A 27761-nucleotide genomic window follows, 5' to 3' on the forward strand; every position below is an offset into this window, starting at 1 on the left:
AGGTTAAATAAACATTCTAGTAAACTGAAAATTGTTGATACACACATACCACAACATTTACTATACATTTATAACAAATTTTCAAATAACTTAAAGACAAGTAGTTTTTTAAGCTAAAGATGCAATCAAACTAGTTTGATGTTTCATTAATGCTAGTGGAGCTAGAGGCCTTCTATTGTATCTAATCTTCTATGAACTATAAATAGTTCTGACGATGTAGTATTTGACCAAGTCTGCCCTTTTCCAGTGTTTTATTTACTACTTGGCCTTTCCACTATTAGTATGGTTACTGTCATGTTTCACTTTTAAAAGCCTGAGTACAAAACTCATAGGAAAAAAATGCTAATTATTTCTATTTTGTGTTTTTTAGAGCATCAAATATAGTGAACCAAGTTTTTGTATATTTTTTTCAGATAAATTTATTGAAAATATTAAAATTGATAACAATATATAATGTATCATTTTTGAAATGTGAAGTACTTTTAGATCTAACATTTGATAGCTATAACAGACTTATCATAATATCATAAAACTAGAATACTTTAGTAATAATCTAGCCTACCATCTTTATTTCACAGGTGAGAAAATTGGGGATCAGATAAGTTAACAGATGGACTCATGATTTCCCAGATTATTGTGTAAAGATCTGGAACTGGAACCCCAGTTTTCCATCTGTTAATTCATTGCTCTTCCACAACCAAGTTATCCTGAAACTAATATGGCATTAATTTTAAGTTGTACCATTACTTATATATCACTAAGAAATAAGAAAGACTTCGAATAAATTATGATAGCGTCATTAATGATAGCCGCCTATCCCCCGCCACTGCCCCAGCCCAATGCATGAATCCATCCTCTCGTTCCCTCATTGCTTTGAGACATTTTAAAACCTATTCTGAGAGTTTGGATAAGACTTTCCCTCCTTCATCTTCACTGAGTTGCATGTCAGGAAATCCCTTTGCACAAATATCAGTAACAAAATACAACACAGCTACATATGTTTGTGGGTATCTTTCTCATGTTTCATAGAACACTTTGTTGATTTGCGTGAAAATCACTAATTGTCATTCCTCCAATGAAGACTATTTTACCCAGACCAAATTTATGTCCTGTCTTTTGTTGCCATGTATTCATGTAAACAAGATATTTATGTTTCAGTGATGAGAAGGTGTTTCCAGTGGCAATTAACCTGTGTTGTAGCAACAATGCCCATACCTTAGTCAGGAGAAAGAGTTCGATTATCTATGTCCAAGGACAGGTAATTGCAACTTCATAATGAGTTTCCCTTGCATTTGTCTTCACAGTCTTTGTAAGAAAATATCTTGTAAGAGACCTCTTGATTTCAGAGATGTTGAAATTTAAAATAATAATAACAATAAACATCTGAGTCTCAGAATTGGTGAAATATACCTCCTTAAGATTTGCTAGAAGTATGCTTCAGAATGTTTCTTGTTGAATAGTATTTTTACAGAATGCTATGATTATTTACCTAAAAAGGCTCTTCATCTCTTGCTAGCACATCCAAACAGAGACATACATCTGGGACTCCTGATTGCATTCATATCCTCTTCTAGTTTTAAGCTTTTTCAAATCACATAGGTTGCTTAGTAAATGATCTTTAATACATATGTTCAAAGTTCTAACTTTGTGTTTGGTGGAGTATTCTTATATTACAAAACTTAGTTACAAGTAGTGAATGTCAAACATGACCATGAACTTTTAAAATTGAGAGTGATTTATTCTTCATTAATTTTCAAAATTGAAATACATTTTAAAAGAACATGATTTCAAAATCATTAAACTACTCAAAGGAGTTCCCACTTACATACTGTTTATCTGACTCATGTAGTTGAATATTCAGTAATACAGAGTTTGATTAGCTTTTTTAATATTTTTTCCTTTTTGGAAAAAAATACCTTGGTTTGGAATATACTGCATCTATACAGAGGACAGGAATTTAATTTCGAGTAAGTTTTCAGATTGCTTCTAGCTCCCCATGTCGTAATTACTATTTTGACAGTTATGTCTCATAGACATTTATTTTAATTGCATATGTTAGCAATTCATTTTGGCATGACACTCGCTACCATTGTTGTGTTGCCGAATTATGCTTACAGAAACTATGTCAGAAATTCAGCATGTGGAGAACAGTAATTAACCTGACTCATCAATTAGCTTTTGTGAATACAGATGTCCTATGAATATATTGCAGTTGTTTTTTTTCTTTTGTAATTAAGTAAAATCTCACTATCCTGATTCTCTCCTCACCCTCTACTTCTAACCTATCTCTAAATCTTCTTCACTTACCACCTGTATGTTTTGAATCTGTGCTCTATCTCTACCATCAATAGCCTACATATATTAACATTGTCTCTCTTCTGTGTTTTGCCTATTTAGCCACTGTCTACCACACACACTCGTGTCCCCTCTAATTCTTTCTCAACCTTTCAAGTAGAGGAATGTTTATAAAATTCAAGTCACGTCTTGCTGCACCTACCTGCTGGGTGTGTGGAATGATTCTGGGACTAGTTCACAGGAAAAAACGAGTATTCTTGAGAGAGGCTATAAGGCTGTACACCATCAATCCTGCCACCTTCCCTGGGTCTCACCATGTGTGAGTCTCTGTGTCTGCTTGCCACATGGACCTGCATTCTGTCCCTTGAAGGTAGACACCATGCTTCTTCCTCTATAGGGACTTTGCACATGCAATTGTTTCTTCTACCTAGAGCATTCTTCCCACCCAACTTAGCTTCTCTTGGGCAGCTCCTTCATTTTTCACATCAATAGTCACTACAAACATAGCCTTGTCTGGCCTCCCAGACCTAATCTAGGGCCTCTTTATGTGTTCCACTGGAAATATGAACTGGATTTTTATGATTCCTATCACAGAGTACAAAGAAATATGCATTTATTTTAATAGAGTGTGTGTGCTGGACCACAGTGTGTTTCACAGGGTAGGAATTCTGTTTATTCACTGCAGTATCCACAACCATTTGCACAGCAATTAGCAAATGAGTGTGAAATAGTACTTACTTAAAAAATGAGTAAGTCTCCTACAATGAAATGGGTGGTTATTAAATCTAGGCTGAAGTGAAATTGATATTTTCAAAGAAAACTCTGCCATAAAAAAAAAAAGCATAACCATAACAGTGGTCTGTTTTTTTTATTATTATTATATTTTAAGTTCTAGGGTACATGTGCACAACGTGCAGGTTTGTTACATATGTATACTTGTGCCATGTTGGTGTGCTGCACCCATCAACTTGTCAGCACCCATCAACTCGTCATTTACATCAGGTATAACTCCCAGTGCCATCCCTCCCCGCTCCCCCCTCTCCATAATAGGCCCTTGTGTGTGATGTTCCCCTTCCCGAGTCCAAGTGATCTCATTGTTCCATTCCCACCTATGAGTGAGAACATGCGGTATTTGGTTTTCTGTTCTTGCGATAGTTTGTTGAGAATGATGGTTTCCAGCTGCATCCATGTCCCTACAAAGGACATGAACTCATCCTGTTTTATGGCTGCATAGTATTCCATGGTGTGTATGTGCCACATTTTCTTAATCCAGTCTGTCACTGATGGACATTTGGGTTGATTCCAAGTCTTTGCTATTGTGAATAGTGCCACAGTAAACATACATGTGCATGTGTCTTTATGGCAGCATGATTTGTAATCCTTTGGGTATATACCCAGTAATGAGATGGCTGGGTCATATGGTATTTCTAGTTCTAGTTCCTTGAGGAATTGCCATACTGTTTTCCACAATGGTTGAACTAGTTTACAATCCCACCAACAGTGTAAAAGTGTTCCTACTTCTCTACATCCTCTCCAGCACCTGTTGTTTCCTGACTTTTTAATGATCGCCATTCTAACTGGTGTGAGATGGTATCTCATTGTGGTTTTGATTTACATTTCTCTGATGGCCAGTGATGATGAGCATTTTTTCATGTGTCTGTTGGCTGTATGCATGTCTTCTTTTGAGAAATGTCTGTTCATATCCTTTGCCCACTTTTTGATGGGGTTGTTTGTTTTGTTCTTGTAAATTTGTTTGAGTTCTTTGTAGGTTCTGGATATTAGCCCTTTGTCAGATGAGTAGATTGCAAAAATTTTCTCCCATTCTGTAGGTTGCCTGTTCACTCTAATGGTAGTTTCTTTTGCTGTGCAGAAGCTCTTTAGTTTAATGAGATCCCATTTGTCAATTTTGGCTTTTGTTGCCATTGCTTTTGGTGTTTTAGACATGAAGTCCTTGCCCATGCCTATGTCCTGAATGGTATTACCTAGGTTTTCTTCTAGGGTTTTTATGGTATTAGGTCTAACATTTAAGTCTCTAATCCATCTTGAATTCATTTTTGTATAAGGAGTAAGGAAAGGATCCAGTTTCAGCTTTCTACTTATGGCTAGCCGATTTTCCCAGCACTATTTATTAAATAGGGAATCCTTTCCCCATTTCTTGTTTTTCTCAGGTTTGTCAAAGATCAGATGGCTGTAGATGTGTGGTATTATTTCTGAGGACTCTGTTCTGTTCCATTGGTCTATATCTCTGTTTAGGTGTCCCTGTTTGCAGATGACATGATTGTATATTTAGAAAGCCCCATCATCTCAGCCTGAAATCTCCTTAAGCTGATAAGGAGATTAATGTGCAAAAATCACAAGCATTCTTATACACCAGTAACAGACAAACAGAGAGCCAAATCAGGAATGAACTTCCATTCACAATTGCTTCAAAGAGAATAAAATACTTAGGAATCCAACTTACAAGGGATTTAAAGGACCTCTTCAAGGAGAACTACAAACCACTGCTCAGTAAAATAAAAGAGGATACAAACAAATGGAAGAACATACCATGCTCATGGATAGGAAGAATCAATATCGTGAAAATGGCCACACTGCCCAAGGTAATTTATAGATTCAATGCCATCCCCATCAAGCTACCAATGAGTTTCTTCACAGAATTGGAAAAAAAAGTGCTTTAAAGTTCATATGGAACCAAAAAAGAGCCCGCATTACCAAGACAATCCTAAGTCAAAAGAGCAAAGCTGGAGGCATCATGCTACCTGACTTCAAACTATACTACAAGGCTACAGTAACCAAAACAGTGGTCTGTTTTAAATGGCTTTTAAAGAGTTTAAGAATACATGGTTTGGAAATGCTCTTAATTAAAAATATGTCTTATCATTAGGGAGTCACATATCTTGTATATTTGGTTGGGCACTTCCAGTTCCCAGCTGTGCAAATAATTACCTTTCTGAATCTGTTTCCTGCTCTACCTGCTCTAAATATGTCTCCGGCTTGTTGTAAAGAGAAAGCAAGTGGGATGGGGTGTGAACTATAAAACACTGTTTGTGTGGTTTAACTATTTAAGTATGCCATGCAGATTCTTTATTAGTCATTGATTTGATTTTTACAACACCCTTGAAAATAATTTCCGAAATGTCTCTAACGTTCTACATTTCAGATTTTCCACTAATTAAAACTGACTTGCCTTTTAAGTAGTCTAAATTCTCATGTATTTTGAGATGCATTATACATTTGTTTCATAAACTAACATTTGTTTTGAGGACATTACCAGCAATGCATCGTTTTATTTATTTATTTATTTATTTATTTATTTATTTATTTATTTTTGAGATCTGTCTCGCTCTGTCACCAGGCCGGAGTGTAGTGGTGTGATCTCAGTTCACTGCATCCTCCGCCTCTTGGGTTCAAACAATTCTCCTGCCTCAGCCTCCTGAGTAGCTGGAACTATACAGGTGCGCACAACCACACCCAGCTAATTTTTGTATTTTTAGTAGAGACGGGGTTTCACCATGTTGGCCAGGATGGTCTTGATCTCTTGATCTCGTGATCTGCCCACTTCAGCCTCCCAAAGTGCTGGGATTACAGGTGTGAGCCACCACGCCCGGCCAATGCATGCTTTTAAATCTGGAAGTTTCACCTCATCCTGAAGAAGAGTTCATATGAATATGATTACAAGAAAATAACATTTAGATTGAGCCTTTATTTGTTCTGATGTCATGCACAACCCATAACTATACTTTTCAGCTCTTTCTCTTAGCCAAAAGGTAGTCAGTTATGTTAGTAGATGAGAGGATATTATTAAACTAAGTGCAATGTCCATTTTAATAATATTTATATTCAGCTGAAATGTTGATCAGACTTTTACCTAGGTTGCTATATTCTCATTTTATATACATAGCTGTCTGGCATGTAGATATTTTCATATCTACCTCTAGCTACAAGGAATATGTATATAATTTTTTAAAAACTGAAATTCTTTTGAAACCCTTCTAATTCTGTCTCAGTCAGTTGTGTTTCTATAAAGGAATACCTGAGATTGGATAATTTTTAAATAAAAAAGATTTATTTGGCTCATGCTTCTGCAGAGTGTACAAGAAACATGATGTCAGCATCTACTTCTGGTTAGGGCCTCAAGAAGCTTCCACTCATAGTGGAAGGTGAAAGGGAATGGACATCACATGGTGAGAGAGGAAGCAAGAGAGAGAGGAGGAGGTGCCAGACTCTTCAACAACCAGCTCTCAGGGGAGCTATCAAGGACACTAAGAGTGAGAACTCACTTACTCCCTTGAAAATGGCACCAAGCCATTCATGAGAGATCTATCCCTATGATCCAAATACCTCCCATCAGGCCCCACCTTCAACATTGGGGATCGAATTTCAAAAAGAGACTTGGTAAGACCAAACAAACTGTATCCAAAGGGTAGCACTACCTGTGCCATGCCATTATTTTATATACAAATCTAGACAGGAAGCATTTGAAATGCAGTTGTCAAACCTGTATTTGATAAATTAATCTTTAGGTATTTACAATAATAATTTACAGCAATAAGTATTGTCTTACATCTGTATTAATATAAAATAGTCATATATGTATGTATACATATATATCAATTCCCCCCAACCCCCAAGGGCATATTTTTAAACTGGGCATCAACCAACCAATTTTACAGATATTTTTCACTGAATTAAGTCTATGTTTTGGACTAAAGTTTATAGTCCAAATTATGTAATGATAAATTCGATAAGTCTAACCATTGTCTTTACCTCTCAGATGATCTGGAATAATGACAGCTCAGTAAATCCTTTCCCCCAAATAGAGAGAGATAGATATGCAATCTTGCTTAGTACACCAATTTCCATGTTTTACCTTAAATTATAAAAATTAAAGTGATTAAAGGGTTTTTATTACTGAGATGAATCGTATGAATCATCTTTTCCCAATGTCAACAAAATTCTTGAACGAAATCTATGACTAATGACTGGATTTCAGCTGTAACATGTAATATTATCATCTATTAAAAATCTAATATGATAATATATGTATTTTATAATAACGTATATATTTACATATTTTATAATTTGTATGTAATTTATGGCACACTTTAGTCAATCATAGCATTTAGTTGTGAGTCCATTTCAATTTGAGTTGCACTGCCAGCAGATTTCCAGCCTACATTTTATGTTTGAAATGTATTTGGTTTACTTCAAATTAGGTGTATCTTTTGTTTTGTTAAGGTATTGAGTTCAAATTTGTCTCTTTTAAATAATAGTGTATTGACTTTTGCACATTGTCTGTTGTAAATGTGCAATTTTATATGTCAATACAGTATAATTTGCAAATCAGAAAAAGAGTCTGGCGCCTCCTCCCCTCTCTCTTGCTTCCTCTCTTCCCAGGTGATGCCTACTCCCCTTCACCTTCTGCTATTAGTGGAAGCTTAGCTTTCTGAGGCCTTCACAAGAAGCAGATGCTGGCACTGTGTTTCTCATACAGCCTGCAGAGGCATGAGCCAAATAAATCCTTTTTTAAAATAAATTATCCAGCCTCAGATATTCCTTTATGGCAATACAACTGATTGAGACAGATCATTGCAATATCATTTGCAATATCATTGCAAATTCTATTAAAGAATCCATTAAATATTGTGATTTAGTGAAAGCTACTTAGTAAAAAGGTTATGTTCTATTTATTTGTAGTATCCTTAAGGTGAAACCTGTAGGCTTCTTAGACATACTGTTGAAAGCTACTGAAATTATTGAATTCAATATTATAGCATCTGCTAGTGCAGGCCAATATGCATAGGTTGATTCTCAGTCATGATGGTTAATTTCATGAGAATATTGTTGAAGAATGTTGGGTTTGAGGGAACCTCACGTGTTCACTCAGGTTAAAATACCTCCATACTCATCCAACATAATTTCCTAACATGCCAAGAGTGATTGGGAATGGGATACATTTTCACGATTGATTAAAATTAGAAAAAAATGATAAAACATGAAAACAAATAGGGCCTAAAATCAACTAATTAATTCAAAAGTGATCAGAGAATAAAAGTTCTGCAATTAAAGATTAGAATAGAACTCAAAGGAAGCAAGTAATGCTCACCTTCCCTAGAGAGCTCTAATAAGAATGTCACATTAGGTCAAGACCATCTTCTTATTGTGCTGCTGTTCTCTGGCTCTGTTTTGATATTACTGCTGGTTGCAAAGTGCTTTATAGTATTTAAAAATAATCAGATTCTTCCTACCACAAAAAAACCTCAGTTCTCTTTATTACATAGATGTGTTGTGTAGGCAATTGCCCTTTAGTATTCATTTTGAAGATTTAGAATGGCCCATTCAGAATGTGTCCGGAATTGGTGTGTTCTTGGTCTGACTTCAAGAATGAAGCTGCGAACCCTTGCAGTGAGTGTTACAGTTCTTAAATATGGTGTGTCCGGAGTTTGTTCCTTCTGATGTTCGGATGTGTTTGGAGTTTCTTCCTTCTGGTGGGTTCGTGGTCTTGCTTGCTTCAGGAGTGAAGCTGCAGACCTTCGCGGTGACTGTTACAGCTCTTAAGGCGGTGCATCTGGAGTTTTTTGTTCCTCCTGTCTGGAGTTGTCCACTCCTCCCGGTCGGTTTGTGGTCTCGCTGGCCTCAGGAGTGAAGCTGCAGACCTTCGCAGTGAGTGTTACAGCTCATAAAGGCAGTGCAGACCCAAAGAGTGAGCAGCAGCAAGATTCATTGCAAAGAGCGAAAGAACCTTGAACTAGACACGGAGTGCTGATTGGTGTATTTACAATCCTTTAGCTAGACATAAAGGTTCTCCAAGTCCCCACTAGATTAGTTAGACACAGAGCATTGATCGGTGCATTTACAGACCTTGAGCTAGATACAGGGTGCTGATTGGTGTGTTTACAAACCTTGAGCTAGACACACAGTGCTATGTATTTACAATCCTTTAGCTAGACATAAAGGTTCTCCAAGTCCCCACCAGATTAGCTAGATACAGAGTGCTGATTGGTGCATCCACGAACCCCGAGCTAGACACAGAGTGCTGACTGGTGCATATACAATCCTCTGGAAAGACATAAAAGTATCCAAGTCCCCACCCCTCTCAGGTCTCTAGCTGGCTTCGCTTAGTGGATCCCACACCAGGGCCATGGGCAGAGCTACCAGTCAGTCCCGTGCCACGCCTGCACTTCTCAGCACTTGGGCAGTCTATGGGACTGGGCGCGGCAGAGCAGGGGGTGGTGCCTGTTGGGGAAGCTCGGCCGCGAGGGAGCCCACTATGGGGGTGGGCAGGACTCGGGCATGGCAAGCTGCAGGTCCCAAGCCCTGCCCCAGGGGGAGGTGGCTGAGACCCAGAGAGAAACCGAGCACAGCATGGGCCAACAGTGCTGGGGGACCCTGCGCACCCTCCGCAGCTGCTGGCCTGGGTGCTAAGCCCCTCACTGCCCGGGGCTGCTCCGAGTGCGGGGCCTGCTGAGCCCGAGCCAGCTGGGAACTCACGCTGGCCCGTGAGTGCAGTGCACAGCCCAAGTTCCCGCCCACGCCTCTTCCTACACACCTCCCTGCAAGCAGAGGGAGCTGGCTCCGGCCTCCGCCAGCCCAGAGAGGGGCTCCCACAGTGTAGAGGTGGGCTGAAGTGCTCCTCAAGCGCCACGAGACTGCATGCTGAGGCCAAGGAGGCACCGAGAGCGAGGGCTGCTAGCACATTTTCACCTCTCAAGAAGATGTTTATTACATATTTTATTGGGGTTAAGTATGGTCTCTAAGAGGTAATTTCTTTATACAAATGTTATTTGTAAGCTGAGATTTGTATCAAACTTTTACCTAATTACCAGATTTTAATATTTTTATTGACCATATTGGAGATAATTCAGAGAAGACTTTGTTTTTTCACAAGTAGTTACTGAAAGAAAAGAGAAAATAGTTTTATATTGATTGATATTTTCATATGATTATAGATTAATCCTCAGGCAATATAATAATTCTTCCCATCTTTTAAATGAAGAGTTTATAAGACATACAGTATTTGTTAACACTTAATATTTACTACGTGCCTGGTGCCATTCTATGTGCTTTTACTTATATTACCTCATTTCATCTTTACAATAGTCCTCTGTATTAGTTAGCTTGGAATGTTTTAATAAAATACCACAGACTGGCTGGCTTTGACAACAGGAATATATTTTCTCAAGGCTCTGGAAGCTGGAAGTCCAAGATCAGAGTGCCACATGGTTAATCTGATGAGGGCCCTCTTTGTCTTACCAGTAGCTGCCTTTTCACTATGTACTCATAAGACCTCTTCTTTGTGTATGACGAGAGAGAGCGAGAGAGAGAGACACAGAGACAGATGGAGAGAGGGAGAGGGAAACCGGGGGAAAAGATGAGAGAGAGGGAAAGAGACGTGTCAGGAGGAAGGGAGGGAGAGAGTGTGTGTGCAGGAATGAGCACAAGTACTCTCTGGAGTCTCTTCTTATAATGATACTAATCCTATCAGATCAGGGACCCACCTTATTAAATAAGGACTTTATTTAACCTTACTTCCTTAGAGGCCCCATTTCCAAATACAGCCACACAGAGGGTTAGAACTTCAATGTATAAACCTTCAGTCCATAACACCCTCCAAGATAAGTTCTGATCATTCCCAGTTTAGAGAAGAAGCAATTGAGACACTAAGGATTTGGTGATTTGCTAGGTGTTACCCACTGTGTCCAGAATTAGTGGGCTCTTGGTCTTGCTGACTTCAAGAATGAAGCTGTGAACTCTCATGGTGGGTGTTACAGTTCTTAAACATGGTGTGTCCAGAGTCTGTTTCTTCAGACGTTCAGATGTGTTTGGAATTTCTTCCTTCTGTTGGTTTCGTGGTCTCGCTGGCTTCAATAGTGAAGCCGCAGACCTTCGCAGTCAGTGTTACAGCTCTTTAGACGGTGCATCTGGAGTCATTTGTTCCTCCCGTCCGGAGTTATTCGTTCCTCCTGGTGGGTTCGTGGTCTTGCTGGCCTCAGGAGTGAAGCTGCAGACCTTTGTGGTATTACACCTCATAAAGGTGGTGTGGACCCAAAGAGTGAGCAGCAGCAAGATTTATTGCAAAGAGTGAAAAAACAAACCTTCCACAGTGTGGAAGGCAGGTTGATGGTGGCTGCCTCTGGCAGCCTGCTTTTATTCTCTTATCTGACCCCACCCACATCCTGCTGATTGATCCATTTTACAGAAAGCTGATCGGTTCATTTTACAGATTGCTGATTGGTCTACTTTACAGAGAGCTGACTGGTCCATTTTACAGAGAGCTGATTGGTCCATTTTGACAGAGTGCTGATTGGTATGTTTAGAAACCCTGAGCTAGACACAGAGTGCTGATTGGTCCATTTACAATCCTTTAGCTAGACACAGAGTGCTAGACAGAAAAGTTCTCCAAGTCTCCATTAGATTAACTAGATACAGAGTAGGAATTGGTGTATTTACAAACCCTGAGCTAGACACAGAGTGCTGATTGGTGCGTTTACAATCCCTTAGCTAGAGGTAAAGGTTCACCAAGACCCCACTAGACCCAAGAGCCCAGCTGGCTTCACTCAGTGGATCCCACACTGGGGCTACAGGCAGAGCTGCCTGCCAGTCTCACACCATGTGCCCACACTCCTCAGCCCTTGGGCGGTCAATGAGACCGGGCGCCGTGGAGCAGAGGACAGTGCCTATGGGGAGGCTCAGGCCACACAGGAGCCTACTGCCGGGAGGGGTGGGGCACAGGCATGGCAGGCTGCAGGTCCAGAGTCCTGCCCCATGGGGAGGCGACTGAGGTCCGGTGAGAATTCCAGCACAGTGCAGGCGGGCTGGCAGTGCTAGAGGACCCGGTGCACCTTCCGCAGTGCTGGCCCGGTTAAGCCCCTCACTGCCCGGGGCCAGTGGCGCCGGCTGGCCACTCAGAGTGCAGAGTCCGCTACCCGTGCCCCGTGCCCACCTGGAACTCACACTGGCCTGTGAGCACAATGCTGCAGCCCCGGTTTCCATCAACGCCTCTCCTTCCACACCTCCCTGCAACCAGAGGGAGCTGGCTCCGGCCTCGGCCAGCCCAGAGAGGGGCTCCCACAGTGCTTGGTGGATGCCAAGGCCGAGGAGGCGCTGAGAGTGAGGGCTGCCAGCATGTTGTCACCTCTCACCACTAGCAAGCGTTAGGGCTAGGATTCATACCCTGGCTGTCTCACTCATGTATCTCTACCCTTGACTGCTTTAGCCAGAGATCACAGAGAAGAAGTAAAATGAGTAGATATATTTTGTGATATGGATAAGAGATGAGAAAGGGGAACTTAGAAGATTCACATTTTCTGCTTAAAAACAAAGTTACAAAGCCTGTGGAATTGCTCTTTCTTGGAAAGAAGTTGATCATGCTTTTGGAGTCTCTATGTGTTCTCTCTCTGTTGGTTAGTTTTAAATCAGCCTTCCTCACAAGGGAGCCTGCATTTGATTCCCAAGCCCACCTCACACTTACTGAATCAAAGTCTCTGGGAAGGTGGCAGTCTGAGACTGTGCATTTTTAAAGAGTTCTCCCAATAATTTGTATGTATTGGCTAAGGTTTAAAATTCACAGCTCCTCAAAGAGGTGTTAAGCTCAGGTTAGGAGATATAATTGAAGGTGATATAATTATGTTTGGGTCAAGCAGTCAAGCACTGGGCCGTGTGTAAGTTCTTGCCCAATGCAAAAATTTGATATGCACCAAATCCTTTAACAACAGCTCTCCAAGGAAAATATACCTTGCATTTAGGTAACCTATTCATACTGCTGGCATGTGCTCCGCATGTTCCAACCCTCGTTTATCTTGGATATTTTTCCAGTCTTGTGTTTTGGCACCATTTCTTGATTGCTATCTTGATAGGAATTTTGTCTGCCCACTCCCCCACAACACCCATTCCTGTATCCCCGAACCCCACTCACTTTACCACCCAACTCCCTTTCTTGTCTATTGCTGGATGCAGGACACCACATAGTACTTTCTCACTTTGATATTCCTTATGACCTAGAGAGTGGTAAGTCACCTTGTGACTTGGTTTGAGAGTTACTGACAGGCTGAGTGACTCAACGTTGTTTGACAGTCTAGTTCCTATGGTGTTTCTCAGGAGCAACTTACATTGTATTAAGCACCTACCCCAAGATATATGCAAGAGAAAATTCTACAATCAGTTTTATTGGGAAATACTTCAAACTGATCTATAAGTTGTAGATAAACAAGTTCTTCAGGGCAGGATGTGAAAAGCACATGCCTGAATTCTCCTGTGTGTCTCTGTGTATGTAAGATTTGATAAATGTTTAGAGCTGTTTATTTTTCACATTTTCCCAAATGTTTATTAAATAAACATTTAATTGACACTTGTCATAGTAGAAGTTCTGAAAAGAGAAAAACTAATTCTATGTATATCAGCACATCAACCTCCAAATTTATTTGATCACAGAACCCATATTTTCTGCAAAGGTGTTTTGATTTTCTGAGGACCTAATGTTTTATGCATGCATTTCAGGACTACTGCACTGCACTAGTGTATTGGCTCATTTCTTGAGGCTTAATTTCCCAAAGCTCTTTTCAAAAACACAAAGCACTTACCTGGGGCAGAGAGTATGGATGATCTTTGAACACTTCTAGAAAATTTTGCAACAGAGATTTGAAAAGATAAGGTTGTAGAAAGTGCAGAACAAAGATAAGTTAGTCTAGGGCACATACACTTTGAGATAAGAGGGTATTATGAAAGAATTTTAATGGAAATTTTGGGTATAACTGGGGTGATTAGGGATGTTCTCAGTTAACTCCAATATACCTTTTTATTTTTTATTTTATTTTATTGATTAAGACAGAGTCTCACTTTGTCATCCAGGCTGGAGTGCAGTGTTGCAATCTCAGCTCACTGCAACCTCCACCTCCCTGGTTCAAACGATTCTCCTGCCTCAGCCTCCCAAGTAGGTGGGATTAAAGGTAATCACCATCATACCCGGCTAATTTTTTTGTATTTTTAATAGAGACGAGGTTTTACCACCTTGGCCAGGCTGTCCTTGCACTCTTGACCTCAAGTGATCTGCCCTCCTCGGCCTCCCAAGTGGTGAAATTACAGGGGTGAGCCACCATGCCCTACCTCCAATATACTTTGGAGGGAACGTGAATGTAAGATGCAGAAGAACGAAGAAGATGATGAAAGAAAAGATGGATATGAAGGTGGGAGATTTGAAAGCAGATTTTATGCCCTTCACAGATTTTTAGATGCCAAACCTGTCAAGAAGTTTGAGAATTGAGATGTAGATATATATGTATGTGTGTGTGTGTATCTCTATGTATCTATCTTATCTATATATCTATGTATGTATTTATGTATGTATGTATCTATCTATCCATCTATCATCTATCTACCTACCTCTCTCTGTATCAAGAGAACTTTACATTTCTAAAACTAATTATCTCAGGTCTCTAAAGTTAAAGCCCTGATATCAATGTCAAAAGTGAGTCCTCTTCAAAACATTTTAAATTTGTGATGTTCCTGAACAAGAAAAGGCTTAACATCCTGCTGTGTGTGAAGATAGGAGCACCACCATAAATTAGAACATGTGGAGCTTTTATTTTTACTTTGACTTTCAAGTCCATCATTTTTATTAGTGTTCTTAGAACCCCTTTCAGACTTTGCAACTTTCTATAAAGTTTTTAAAGAAACAACCACTTTGATAAATTGAAGGAAAGCAAGAGCAGAGAGCTTGGATTTTATCTTTTTTTTCCATTAGCATAAACATAACATACTAGGAAAATTCATGTGTGCCTTAGGTCGTGACTGTAATGCTTGCATCTTCTCTAGGAAGAAGCCGTGTTTTTGAAGTTGGTATAAAAGTATGTGTCAAGAACACTACATTGAATTTTAGCTTGAAGTCATAAGCCATCCACAGAATGTGTACGTTTAGGCAAAAATGCTCATTAAATAAACTTACCTTCTGTCTAAAAGTTTGTTGTAAAACTTATCAATTGAAATTTCTCAATATTTGCAACTATGTCGTAGCAATGTATGGCCACATGCGAAGGGCCAGGTGTAACCTACATTTTCGGTTTGGCACATTGCCCTTCTGTGATATTCTGCTCTTGGGCCTTTCCTTTTCCACTTGTACTCCTTTTCCACATCCCTTCCCACGTCCCCATACTGTCACTCTGTTCATCAAAGCCTGCCTGCAGGAGAGGAGCTCACAGACGAATTCATAATAAGTATTAATAACTGATAAGGCTGAACACATTACAGGAAGATTTCATTATATTTTATTAATGTGAATCCCTAATACCAAGTGAATTAAGTTCTCTTTGTAAAATTTTATCCACCAGCAATGTTTGGGAAAAGTAAAGCTGAAGTGGGTTGTGGAGCCAGCTGGACCAGCTTACAAGAGCTAATTGTTAAAATTTTAGGAACTTTTGTAAGCTGGCTGTTAAACATAGCCACCATTGTTAAATATTAAATTCTATAAACTTTTAATTAAGTAGATCGTGTTGAAAAGGATTGTACTCAAAAATTATATCCTAATTTTATGACTATATTTTAATACTATCCATACTCTTGAGTACATTTTTGTTTATTGTATTTGTGGGATATATAATTGCATATCTCATCCCAACCCCAGTGACATATTGTTAGCTTGAAATTAGTCATAGTAGATGTATTTACATTATGGAAATTACCAAATATTACAAATAAGGGTATGTTTTATCATTTTGCTGATTGGCAAGACTTGAGATAGTACTGGAGAACGTGTTGCTAATAATGCAGGTTAAACTTAAAAGTACAGCATAGCTATATGCTTTTCATTGTTTAATATCACAAAAATTGAGGAAATACTCTCTTAGTATTTGAAAAGTATTATCCAGTTTAGCAAAAAACGTCACTTTTAACGTTCTGACACATATTTCCTTCATTTCACTCTGTTAGTGTTATTTAAGGTAAGAGAAAATATCAACCAGCATTCATGGCAGAAATGCCCTTTCATCAGTTGCAACCAGGTTGGTGGTTAATTTTATGTGTCAAATAAGCTAGTCCATGGTACCCAGGTATTTGGGTAGACGTTATTCTAGATATTTCTGTTAAGGTGTTTTTATGAGATTAATGTTTAAATCAGTGGACTGAGCAAATCAGATTACCCTTCATTCTATGAGTGGGCCTCATTTAATCGGTTGAAGGCCTTCCTAGAGAAAGACTGGCTTTCCTTATAATGCCTGCATCCTCTTTAGGCAAATGTAGTTTTTTGAATAAGTATAATTCACTATATATCTCATTAGAGATAATAAGATATAAAAGTATGCATCAAGAATGCTTCCTTGAATTTTAGCTTAAAATCGCAAACCGTGTTTACTTCTAGGTAAAAACTCTAAGTAAATACATTTGCATTCTATCTAAAAGTTTACTGTAAAATTGAGCAATTGAAATTCTGCTAGCTGACTGACTCTCTCTCTCTCTCTCTCTCTCTCTCTCTCTCTCTGTCTCTCTCAGAGATATTTATGTGTATCCTGTTGGTTCTGTTTCTCTGGAGAACCCTGACTTAATACAACTACTAATCCAAGAACTTGGCAAAAACCAGCAAAAGAATTGTGTGCAAATGAATTGACTTTAGGGAATTTGTAATAAACAATATTGTATATTTTATAGTTATTTGTAAATTGTGTGCTGCACATTCTTTATATCAGTAACATTTATCATAAGCATATGTATATACATATGCACATTTTTCTTCTACAGGGCAGGATGTGAAGAGCAAGTGCATGAGTTCTCTTGTTTGTGTATGTAAGATTTGATAAAAGTTTAGAGCTGTTTATTTTTCACATTTACCCAAATGTTTATTAAATATATTTAATATAGAGAAAGAAAAACTGCATATATTATTCTTAACATTAATTGAAAGACGGCTAAGAAATTTTTATTTTCTAAATATAGAACATTTAATATTAACTGCAATATATCTTTCAAAGCAAAATCCCAAAAGTAATTAGCCATCGTTTAATACATATAATATTTTCACAAACAGTGCCATTGGGGTATTTCTACTGCAAAGGCAAAGTCATGTGTGGATAACTGCAGGTGTTCAGTTTTCAAAGCCTCTGAAAACACTTGAACATTGAAACCTACATGGTGTGTTACCTCCTTAAGGGAGATACAGTTTGAGTGGATTCCATAGTTATTTGAAGTGTGTAGTTTTATAATGCCCCAGCATTTGAATTCAAGATTTAATCATCTCTCACCTGCCAAATCATCACATGCCCTTTCATAACAGGATGCTGTACCATTCATTTCGATGACAGCCATGGGATAATATGTTCTTAAGCCATGATATTGATAAAGAACCTGGCTACCATGAGGAAAAAGAAAAAGAAAGATCCTGCCTGAACTTAATATGTTTTTTCTCTTTCAAAAGGCAGGATAATGTTAACTTTAATTTATTCAGTTATGCATTTTTCAACATGCAGCATTACAGAATGCAGAAAATAAAGTAAAAAGAATAGATATGCAAAATAGTAGAAAGTCCTTTGTATGAAAAGTGCATCCTTAGTGTTCAGTTATTGATTTTTTTTTCGTGACTTGACTTTGCAATGAATGTGATGGAAAGACAAAATCAATATGAAATAAAATTTACATAAGTACTGTTCCATGTGATACAGATTTTATACATTTCTGGAGTAAAAGTTTGTTCTTGCAAAGTGGTTTTAAAATAAGTACATGAAATCAGTGGCAGTAACAATGCTGGCAAAATGAGTACTTTATTTCTAGAATGCTGGTAATGGAGTTCCTGGTTTCTAATTGGTACTTTATAGCATTGACAGTTTTTAAATTGGGCTGATTTTTGGTGCACATTCTTTTATGCCTGGATTTTAAACTCATACTTAGATTTAGTGCTACTTGCTATTTGTATATGGCAATATGAACAAAATATTTTCATTACTATTTCATTTTCAGAAGCACAAAAACCTAGGATGCAGGAGAGGATAAATAGCTGCCACCATTCTGTATTTTCCATGTGAGAAATCTAGCATAGAATGATAGGTGTCCGGTCTCAAACTAAGGTTTCTTAAATTCTCAGTTTCACCCCAGCCACCCAGTCCACACCATCATTGTTTTCTCCACTATATCTCCACCAAGATTAAGATAATAATTTAGCTTCTTTGAGTCTCATATAATACCTACATTCACATTTTGACTACATCTTTTCAAGTGTGACAACTTCAGATAGGACCAATAATTTTGACTTCATTGGCCCCCTGCATCTATCAAGATGATTGTAATGGACAGAAACAAGAGTCATATCTGCACCATTACTCAAACAATCATCTTCATAAGTCAAAAAATGTGCTAGTGTCATTGCAAAAGATGTCAGACAAGAATACGTGCATACAAACACATGCCCTCACACACGTAAGGATGTTGCTTGTAATCTAAGAGCACTTTGGTTCTTTTCCACTCCTGTTCACCAGGAATTGGGATATGACTCTGTGGTGGAGTGGCAAGGTTAAATGAATGAGCCCTGATGAATTATTCTATTGTAATAGTATTTTCTCACAGTGGACAATGGAAATAAGAATATAATTTTAAGGCAGAGGGAAAACTCACAAATGGCTGTCCTGAATGGAGAAATGAGATAACACAATAGTGAATCTTAAAGAGGAAATCACAGCAACACAGGAACTTTTAAAAGTCAGCCAGTTTGTTTGCCCATTTGAAAGGCAGTCCCTTCTCAGATATCCAAGTGAAACAGGCTTAGCTTTAGGGGACGTTCTGCCTTTAGAGACAGCCTTTTTATGTCGTTGAACAATTATAATTTATAAACTATATGTTAAAGCAAAACTCTGCCTTCCTATAACTTAAACTAAATTCTGTGATTCTAAAATAATTTTCTGGCTCTGGAGATAATCAGCAAATGATTTGTGCATTAATTGATTCATTCCCTCAGTCATACAGTAAATATTTAATGAGTACCTATAATGTATTAGGCATTGTGCCAGATGTATAATGTATCTAACTCTTCTTCCATATGAAATTCCTTCAAATATTGGAAGCTGTGTAGTCCCGAAGTTATTTGTTTTAGCATTCATTACTCAGAGGGCATAATTTTGTGTTTTTCACTGTTCTGGTCTCTCTCTTCTACTTGCATTCAATTATCAGATGGAAAGAAGATGACCATTGGACATATTTAGGAAAAGCACTTCTTAATTCATTAATTGTGATATGGTTTCAGGAGAACACACAGTGTACATCACTTATGAGAAACTCAAAACCTGATGTCAGTGCTTTGTCACCACCATTCTATTATTTTGTTTTTAAAAATTTGCCTAATGTTGATGAACTTTAGAGGCTGATACATTGTTCAGCACTTTTATTTCAAGGTGTATGACTACGATGCTGTGTCCATTAATTTAACTCAGGATTTCTGACCTTACATTCTTTGTTAGAGAGACACCTGTCTAAATGTTTCCTTTTCTAAAAATCGGAACACTTGTCCAGCAGTCAAGTTCTCTTCCATTTCTCAGAAGAGTCATTATTCAAAAAATCCACTATTTTAAGTTGATAGGCAACTTATTTAAATAGTTAAGCAAGTTTCTAAACTTCTCAGCTATTGAGCATTATTTTATTTTTAAATTAATGCTATGTAGCCTCTAAGAAGAAAATATCTATGGAAATGAGAATTGCAGAGCTTGTATTGAAAATAAATCCTCACCTGGATTAAGTTTCATCTGTATGTGCTGTGAACTATTGGGGAATGAAATGTTTTACATATGAAAATTCTGTTGGGTTATAATAACTTCTTGGTGCCTATTTATTTTTATAGAAATCTGTCCTGATGTGAAAATCACATGGACAGTAAACTTTTAGATGAATATTGTAAGCTTTTTATAAAACTTTTTCAGTCTTCTTTTTTGTTGCTTGCCTAGTTCTAGCATTTCCTTGTATCTAGATTTTGGTCAGTTTTGGGGCAGGGGAAGGGCAACCCAAATTTTAGAATTATGTGCAACAGTTATAAAATATAGTGTCTGGCTGAGGTTTGATGGAACTCAATTTTCTCAATGTGTATGGATTGTAGTACTTACAAAGGAATCTTGGTGTCTCCACTGTTTGCTCAGTAATATTTTTCAGTTGTTTCCTTGTATATGTATTGGATATAAGAGGTAGTTAGAAGGTAATTAGAAAGCTAATATTTTAATGAATTGGCCTCTTCTTACTTTATTGAAAGATAAAGCATAATTTACTTTTTAGTTTTTAACATGGGGAAATTTACTGTGCTATCGTTAGAACTCTCACAGGTTACTGTGAATTTCAGATGAAATACATGTAATTATTTTTGTAGCTAGTATATAACTCGAAAGAGTTATATAGCTTTGTAGTTAAATTTGTGGGCTCTAGAGTCAGACTACTGTGGAGTAAGCTCAGGCAAGTTGTTTAACTTCCTTGCATTTCATTTTCTTCTTCTGTTACTGGGGTCTGTAATAGTAACTACTTCATAGAGTTTTTCAAGGGATTACCAAAAACAAAACAAAACAAAACAAAACAAAAAAACAAAAACAAAAAAACACACCCAAAACATGTAAATAGTCATGGTAATGTTAGCTACCATATTACTTTGAGGAAACAACTTATTGACTTCACTCACTTATTTTTGCTTGTGAATGAAATTATAGTGGATAATTCTGACAATTAAAAATGCTCTAGAAATGATTTGATGGTTTGTTTAATTTGTATTAAAGTTGACATCTATAACTTTTCACTATAAGCCTTTTTTTTTTTTTTTTTTTTTTTTTTTTTTTTAGCAGAGGTGGGGGATTGATTATATTAGTTTCTAAAGAAAGCCTTTGTTTCATTTAGCAGATGCATGGTATTTGTAATGTCCATTCATGGTGGAAAGACATATCCTTATAAATCTGACCATAATTTGAAAGAATTCTGGCAAAGCAGGTAACATGTCGAATTTCAATATTAGGAATCTTTAAAAATATGAATCATATTTTAATGGTTTAAATATAGAAATGCCTAATATTGACTATAGTCTTAGAAATTTAAAATTTTATTGTCAAAGAATTTTCTGTTCTTTTCCGTTGAATTGAAGAAATGCATTTGGCAATTATTTAGCCTACTGGGCAGGTGGTATCACTTGTGAGGGCAGTCTGAAAGTAAGCAAAACTCACCTAGTAAAATTCCATCTGGGTGGCAGTAATGCCGGTGAGTCTTTGGTCTCTATCCTGATTTCACTTCTACAGTTCGCTGGTATAAGCAGCCATTTAAAATTTCAAATCTTACATATATGTGTGTAGAATGTTAGAAACAATTCGGAATTCACTATTTGTGTGGCTTTAAATCATTTAGCTATTCTAAGCCTCAGTCTCCTCATCTGTAACAAAGAAAGAATCTATTATCACACCTCATGAATTTTATGGTAGAGATCATAGCTTTATAATATATAGAGAATTATATGTTTATAAGTTATTCTATGAAATTTGTATTCTTCTGCAGAATTTATGGCCCATGGACTTATTTTTTGCTATAATAGAAGTTTAGAGTTACTGTAGAAAGAGAACAGGGATGGGGCTACAGAGACCTGGATCGTTCAGTTCAGCTTTCTGTGGCTCCATTTCTTCATCTGTGTGATGAGTGGACTGGACTCAATGATACCTAAAAATTCTTCCTAGCTCTCAATTTTAACTGTAATATAATTTCATGATATCATTATTATTTTACAGGAATTGTTTCATGTGTAAATTCACAAAATGGAGGAAATAGTTTTGCTTTCCCTTCACATGTCAAGAATGAAACTAGGAGATAATGTGTGAGATCCTTATATGTATTTGTAATATTATATATACATATAAAATATATGCACATCCATGCTTATGTTTCATTACATGTTTGAGTAAAATATCATGATAATATTATTGTATATATTTTATAATTGAAAAAATATAACTAAAACTAAAAACGTGTTTATGTACCAGAATACAAGATTTCAGCTACTTTTCATCCAGAATGGAATTTCTTTTGATGCTTGAATTACTTGTCCAAGTGGCCATGGTTTCTATTATAGGTGCTACAATGGATGTGCTTATATAGAGTACAAAGTATCTTCATAAGTATAATGTATATTTGTTAAATGAGTGAATAATTTGACCTGCAGAAAAAGAAGAGAAGTAAAATAGCTTATGTTTTTTATACCCAATACTAAGTTTGAATATAAAACATCGTGTATAAATAATTTCTATTCAAGGAAAGGACCGCAGGATTAAGCTCCAAATAAAAAGGCACTGGATCCAGAAACACTAGCAGTATTTTCAAAATGTCCAAGGGCTATAAAACAAAGTGGATTTGACTAGAACTGTTTTCAATTTGCACTTGCCTCCTGGGGATCTGTTCAAACCTGCTTATGAATAGACTCTGACTGATTTGTGAAGGGGGTTTGGCTTTTGTTTCATAGCTGTGTGAATCATTCATGTATAAGCCACACCACTTCCCTGTTTTGTTATACGTTACACTACAAGTTGTCCTCTGTAATTTAAAAAAAGCAGTCATAAAGATGAAATGCAAACTAGTGTATGTTGCTTTGGTTAGGTCTGCGTGTGACTTAGTTCTGAAATCGTTACTCTGACTACATTATTGAGGGCACAGGGGTCTTTCTGGTGAACTTCATTCTGCTCATAACATTTCTACATTATCTTTGAAAGTCTCCACTGATCCCTTAGTTTTCTTCACTGATTTTTCTTTTTGTTCTCTTCCAAGACCTGGCATTTCACATATTATTTATTTGTCTTAACTTATTCAGGTTGCTATAACAAAGTACCATAAACTAGATAGCTTATATAAACAACATACATTTATTTAATATAGTTCTGGAGGATGAGAAGTCCAGGATCAAGGTGCTGACAGATTCGGTGTCTGTTGAGGGCTTACTTTCCGGTTCATAGATGGTGCCTTCTCACTGTGTCCTCACATGGTGGAAGGGACTAGCTAGCTCTTTGTGGTTTCTTGTCTAAAGGCACTAATCCAATCCATAAGGGCTATAACCTCATGGCCTAATCATCTCTCAGAAGCCAACATCCTAATATCAGCACATTGTTGATGAGATTTCAACATATGAATTTGGGAGGAGGGAGTCACAAACATCAAATAATCCTTCATTCTCTTTTTTGCTCTGTTCTTCTCAGGTATACTAATGGTTGTAACCACAGCTCTATGAAACACCAGCTCCAAGTCTTTGTGGATATCAGGAAAATATTTACAGTTGTCTTCTGGACACTACTACTTAAATAATCCACATTTACTTTTAAGCACCCTGTCTTAAACCTAAGTCTTCACTTCTTCAGATTCCTGCTGCAGTGTTCCCCAGATTCCTACTGCAGTGTTCCCCAGATTCCTGCTGCAGTGTTCCCCAGATTCCTGCTGCAGTGTTCCCCAGATTTCTGCTGCAGTGCTCCCCAGATTCCCGCTTCAGTGTTTTCCAGATTCCCGCTGCAGTGTTCCCCAGATTCCTGCTCCAGTGTTCCCCAGATTCCTGCTGCAGTGTTCCTCAGATGCCCGCTGCAGTGTTCCCCAGATTCCTGCTCCAGTGTTTTCCAGATTCCCGCTGCAGTATTCCTCAGATGCCCACTGCAGTGTTCCCCAGATGCCCACTGCAGTGTTCCCCAGATGCCCGCTGCAGTGTTCCCCAGATTCTCACTGCAGTGTTCCCCAGATGCCCACTGTAGTGTTCCCCCGATTCCTGCTGTAGTGTTCCCCAGATGCCTGCTACAGTGTTTTCCAGATTCCTGCTGCAGTGCTACTTTTCTTTTCCCCACCTACCTCACAACACTCTTTTCACGTTATCTCTAGAGATATTGCATAAGTTTTGCTCCCCCTCATCGTTATTTTAATTGTCATTGATTTTTCCAGACTGTATTAATATTTTCCTTATCCAAATGAGTAGTCTGCTATAAGCTGTCCTTACCACTAGTTCATCTCTAGTAACTTTTGGACATGCAACCAGATTAGTTGTAACCTTACTGCTTAAACAGTTTGTATGTCCACTTAATGTTTAAAGTCCTTCATAACCTGACCCAGATTAATTTTTGGCATTCATTTATCCCTTTTCTTGGACTCCTCATTTATCTTAATTTGGAAGAAACTACTGCTAAGTCTACCAAAATCTACTTTATTCTTCTGTCTAGGAACAAGGCAAGACTCAAGATTCTTTGCAGTTAAGATATGGCAATATAATTAACTTGCTGGTAATGAAATGAGAGAAAGTGCTGTGTTACACCTCTGGGGTTATAAGCTAAGACATCAGGTACATTTCCCCACATTTGCTTTCTACTGGCGGGAATCCAAGGCAACCATGTGGCCATGGAGAAGATGACAATGGGAGCAATTTAAATCCCTTAGTGACTAAATGGAATTGAGCTATACCCATCAGCATTTAATCTTTACCTTAGTATGATTTTATGGAAGTAAAGTAGAATCTTTTTCTTTAAGCCACTAAGTTTTTTGTAGTCTCATGCTTCTAATTAATGTTTCTTAATTTTTCATATAAACATTCTGTTTTGTTCCTAGGAATTCCATATCTTGGCAGAATGGTGATAACCAAAAAACCTCATGTTATTCAGTGAAACCTTCTCCAAGAATAGCAAATATTTTTTGTAGATGTGCTGCTTATCTTATATTCTGGCATTAGAGATAACCTCTATTACCATCGTAGGGGAATTAAAACTATAAGCTGGTCCCTGGATTGCTGGAATACATCCGGTGCCTCCATTTCTAACTTCTGTGTGTTAGGATATAACTTAAGTTGTTTTAGCTGACCAAAAGAGAAAGTGGCTTAAACAAGAAAGGTGCTTATTTTTCTAGTGACAGTCCCAAACAGTCCAATAGAAGGGGATAGAGCAACTGTATTCTCCAAGATGCTTCTTCAGTCTTGTGATTCTGCTTTTCTCAGATGTATTGCCATTGTTCACATGGCAAACATGTGTCTTCAATACTACATTCCCTTTTCAGTTAATAAGATGGGGGGAGGAGGAGGAGGGTCCAACTATTCATATTAAGGTACTATGACCTGTAACTTGCAGATGTAACTTCTGTCCAGATCCCATTGTTCAGAACGTGATCTCCTGTTCAGATCTACCTACAATGGAGGCTGGGAAATGTACTCATTGATTATTAATGAACAACCATGAGCCCAGTTCAAGCTTGGTCGGTTTCATAACTAAAAGGAAAAGGAGATAATGAGTTTTGGGGGAAACTAGTGGTGCATATACACCATGGCATACTATGCAGCCGTAAAAAGCACAGAATAATGTCCTGTAGTGGCAACGTGAATGCAGCTGAAGGCCATTATCCTAAGCCATTACTAATGCAGAAACAAAAAACCAAATACTGCATGTTCTCACTTATAAGTGGGAGCTAAACATTGAGTACACATGGACATAAAGATGAGAACAGCAGACACTGGGAACTACTAGAGGAAGCAACGTGAGGTGAGTGCAAGGGCTAAAAAACTACCTATTGGGAATTATACTCACTACCTGGGTGATGGAATCAATTGTACCCTAAACCTCAGCATCATACAATATACCCATGTGGCAAGCCTGCACATATATCCCCTGAATCTAAAATAAAAGTTGAAATTTTTAAAACATGAAATAAAGTGTGAAGATCCTTTATGTTGTATAGGTAACGAGGTAGACACTGGATTGCTTCTTTTACATTTATTTGGTTATTTATTTCTCATCCCTATTTGGACAAAAAGTCCTCAAGAGAAAATTCTGTTTCTTAGCCTATTTTCAGCCTCAGAAGTTAGCATGGTTTCTGGAATATAGTAGGTATGCAATACATGCTTCTTTAAAGATCTAAGAATATTCTCTCAAATATTTCTAGTAGGAGAGTGAATTGTTTAACCACTTTGTAAAAACAATCTGGCAGGGTTTACTAAAGTAGAACATAGTCTACTGTATGAATCAGTAATTTCATTTCTAGTCATATATCAGACATAAATGCATCAGCACGTGTGCCCAGAGTCATGGATGAAAACGTTCATGACAACATTGTTTATAGCAGCTGAAGAATGGGAAATAAAGCACACATTTCTATCAATATTATAATGAATAGATATAGACTATTGTGTGTTAATGCAATAGAATTCTGTACAGTTATAGAAATGAACAAGCTATAGCTTAATGAAATAACTTGGATAAATATGTCCTCCACCAAAAAAAGCAGAAACATTAAAAAACCCACACTATATGTTCCTACTTGTGTTATGTTCCATCTTATGTTAGAAATTAGGGTTGTGGTTTCCTTGGGAGATGAAGGAAAGGGTAGTAACCAGGAAGGATAATGAAGATGAGGTTCTGATGTATTGACTGTGTTTTATTTCTTGATTTGATTATTAGTTGCGTGTATACATTTGTGATAAATAATTGAATTTTGTGTTCTATACTTCAGCAAATAATGTTAATAAATTAGTAACTGCATGATTGATATGCTCAGTGAAAAAGGTTCTAGAACAGGCCAGTTATAAATTGTTGCCATGGCTTTTTGGATGGGTGTCCTGGGATAAGTACTCAACCTCCCTGAATCTCTCTTCCTACCTCTTCTCACAGAGAAAGATGATTTGTCTGTGATTTCCAAAGTTCATTCCAGATCCGGCATTCTATGCAGAAATCAGAAAGAGATGAAATAATTCTGTTTCATATCTTTTTTGGGGACTACCTTACACAGTAGCTCAGGTCAAATTAAAAGAAAACAAAATCTAACTTTTTGCATGTTCATGCTTAAACCAAGCAAATGTTCTGAGACATCGATAATAGGCATCCTACATGATAAATCCATTATAAAGTATTTACCTTGCTATTACTTTGAATATACTGTAGATTTTCCAGTTGGCATAGTGAAAATGTTCATCACTCACCATAATACGTAGAGCAAACATTATGTTGTAGTTCTCAATCTTTGAGATTTTACATTTGAGTATCCCTTATCTGAAATGCTAGGGACCAGAAGTATTTCAGATTTCAGAATTTTAGGGGAATGTTTGTATTATATTACCCAGTTGAGCATCCCTAATCCAAAAATCAGAAATCCGAAATGTTCCAATGAACATTTCCTTTGAACATCATGTGGGCACTCAAAAAATTCAGATTTTGGAGCATTTTGGATTTCAAATTTTGGAGAATGGATACTCAACCTGTAGTGAGAATTTAGCATAAATAGAAATCAGCAGCCTCAATAATTTAAAACCAAGACCGATGTACAACTCCTCAAAATAAAAATGAAAGTCCTGTAATGATGACAGTCAGCAGTTAATCCTTCCCAAGTACCAGCTTATACTTTTAAATAAAATGCAAATTGATATTGTTTTACTGATAATTAAGGGCAAACCTTCAATTATTGGGCTTTTAAAAAAAATATATTTTCAGCCAGACTTATTGGTACATTTTATGGTGTAGACGTAGCCAGAGTAGGATTTAGTTGGAATTTTT

At 37.5% G+C, this 27761-nt stretch overlaps 1 protein-coding gene and 1 long non-coding RNA gene across 7 annotated transcripts in view; both read left to right on the forward strand.

Annotated features, from left to right (window-relative positions):
* The window catches only part of LOC105465543 (sodium/potassium transporting ATPase interacting 2), a 1022956-nt gene that overhangs the window by 106691 nt on the left and 888504 nt on the right, over window positions 1-27761 (forward strand). The window lies entirely within an intron of this gene.
* Window positions 206-27565, forward strand: LOC139363292 (uncharacterized). Its single transcript, XR_011623331.1, has 2 exons — window positions 206-14477; window positions 16774-27565. It is a non-coding gene; the product is annotated as an uncharacterized lncRNA (long non-coding RNA).

Source organism: Macaca nemestrina, chromosome 5 (genome assembly GCF_043159975.1).
Source record: "Macaca nemestrina isolate mMacNem1 chromosome 5, mMacNem.hap1, whole genome shotgun sequence".
NCBI classification, from domain to species: Eukaryota; Metazoa; Chordata; class Mammalia; order Primates; family Cercopithecidae; genus Macaca; species Macaca nemestrina.